This window comes from Arachis duranensis, chromosome 5 (genome assembly GCF_000817695.3).
Source record: "Arachis duranensis cultivar V14167 chromosome 5, aradu.V14167.gnm2.J7QH, whole genome shotgun sequence".
NCBI lineage: Eukaryota > Viridiplantae > Streptophyta > Magnoliopsida > Fabales > Fabaceae > Arachis > Arachis duranensis.
Genome location: NC_029776.3, coordinates 76,284,339 through 76,286,363, shown reverse-complemented (window position 1 = coordinate 76,286,363; position 2,025 = coordinate 76,284,339). Strand labels below are relative to the sequence as shown.

General features: G+C 41.5%; 1 non-coding gene across 1 annotated transcript; it reads left to right on the top strand.

The window, feature by feature from the left end:
- The first annotated feature begins 1,578 nt into the window (after window positions 1-1,578).
- On the top strand, window positions 1,579-1,686 carry LOC127748005 (small nucleolar RNA R71). Its single transcript, XR_008009948.1, has one exon. It is a non-coding gene; the product is annotated as a small nucleolar RNA R71 (small nucleolar RNA).
- The last annotated feature ends 339 nt before the right edge of the window (window positions 1,687-2,025 follow it).

The window sequence follows — 2,025 nt, the reverse complement described above, 5'->3', positions numbered from 1 at the left end:
ATCGGAATCTTCGTGGTATAAGCTAGAATTGATGGCGGCATTCAAGTGAATCTGGAAGGTCTAAACCTTGTTTGTGGTATTCTGAGTAGGATTCAATGATTGAATAACTGTGACGAGCTTCAAACTCCTGAAGGCTGGGTGTTAGTGACAGACGCAAAAGAATCACTGAATTCTATTCCAACCTGATTGAGAACCGACAGATGATTAGCCGTGCCGTGACAGGGTGCGTAGAACATTTTCACTGAGAGGATGGGAGGTAGCCACTGACAACGGTGAAACCCTACATACAGCTTGCCATGGAAAGGAGTAAGAAGGATTGGATGAAGACAGTAGGAAAGTAGAAAGACGGAAGGGACAAAGCATCTCCATTCGCTTATCTGAAATTCTCACCAATGAATTACATAAGTATCTCTATCTTTATGCTTTATTCATATATCATCCATAACCATTTGAATCTGCCTGACTAAGATTTACAAGGTGACCATAGCTTGCTTCATACCAACAATCTCCGTGGGATCGACCCTTACTCGCGTAAGGTTTGTTACTTGGACGACCCAGTGCACTTGCTGGTTAGTTGTGTGAATTTGTGATAAAGAGTTGAGATTACAATTGTGCGTACCATGTTGATGGTGCCATTGATGATCACAATTTCGTGCACCAAAGACCCTTGGATTTTAAACACAAGGTAGTCCCCATTCAATTGAAGGACTAATTCTCCTCTGTTAACATCTATCACAGCTCCTGCTATGGCTAGGAAAGGTCTTCCAAGGATGATGCATTCATCCTCCTCCTTCCTAGTGTCTAAGATCATGAAATCAGCAGGGATGTAAAGGCCTTCAACCTTTACTAACATGTCCTCTACTAATCCATAAGCTTGTCTTATTGACTTGTCTGCCATCTGTAGTGAGAATATGGCAGGTTGTACCTCAATGATCCCCAGCTTCTCCATTACAAAGAGTGGCATAAGATTTATGCCTGACCCCAGGTCACACAGAGCCTTTTCAAAGGTCATGGTGCCTATGGTACAGGGTATTAAGAATTTGCCAGGATCTTGTCTCTTTTGGGGTAAGGTTTGCTGAGCCTATTTCTTCCACCATTATTAAAGCCTTGTTGAGGCTTTTGTTGATCCTTCCATGAGAAATTTGGATGATTTCTCCATGATGAATTATAGGTGTTTCCATAAGGTTCACCCATGTAACTTACCTCTGCTATTGCAGGGTTCTCAGGATCATAAGCTTCTTCTTCAAAAGATGCCTCTTTAGTACTGTTGGATGCATTTTGCCATCCATTCAGACTTTGAGAAATCATGTTGACTTACTGAGTCAGCATTTTGTTCTGAGCCAATATGGTATTTAGAGCATCAATTTCAAGAACTCCCTTCCTCTGAGGTATCCCATTATTCACGGAATTTCTCTCAGAAGTGTACATGAACTGGTTATTTGCAACCATGTCAATAAGTTCTTGAGCTTATGCAGGCATTTTCTTTAGGTGAATGGATCCACCTGCAAAATGGTCCAGTGACATCTTAGAGAACTTAGATAGACCATAATAGAATATATCCAAAATGGTCCACTCTGAAAGCATGTCAGAAGGACACCTTTTGGTCATCTGTTTGTATCTTTCCCAAGCTTCATAGAGGGATTCACCTTCTTTTTGTTTAAAAGTCTAAACATCCACTTTAAGCTTGCTCAGCTTTTGAGGAGGAAAGAATTTAGCCAAGAAGGCCGCGACCAGCTTATCCCCTGAGTCCAGGCTATCTTTAGGCTATGAGTCCAACCATGTTCTAGCTCTGTCTCTTATAGCAAAAGGGAAAAGCATGAGCCTGTAGACTTCAGGATCTACTCCATTAGTCTTAACAATCTCACAGATCTGCAAGAACTCAATTAAAAACTGGTAGGGATCTTCTGATGGAAGTCCATGGAACTTGCAGTTCTGTTGCAGTAGAGCAACTAGTTGAGGTTTCAGCTTAAAATTGTTTGCTCCAATAGCAGGGATTGAGATGCTTCTTCCATCAAACTTGGAAGT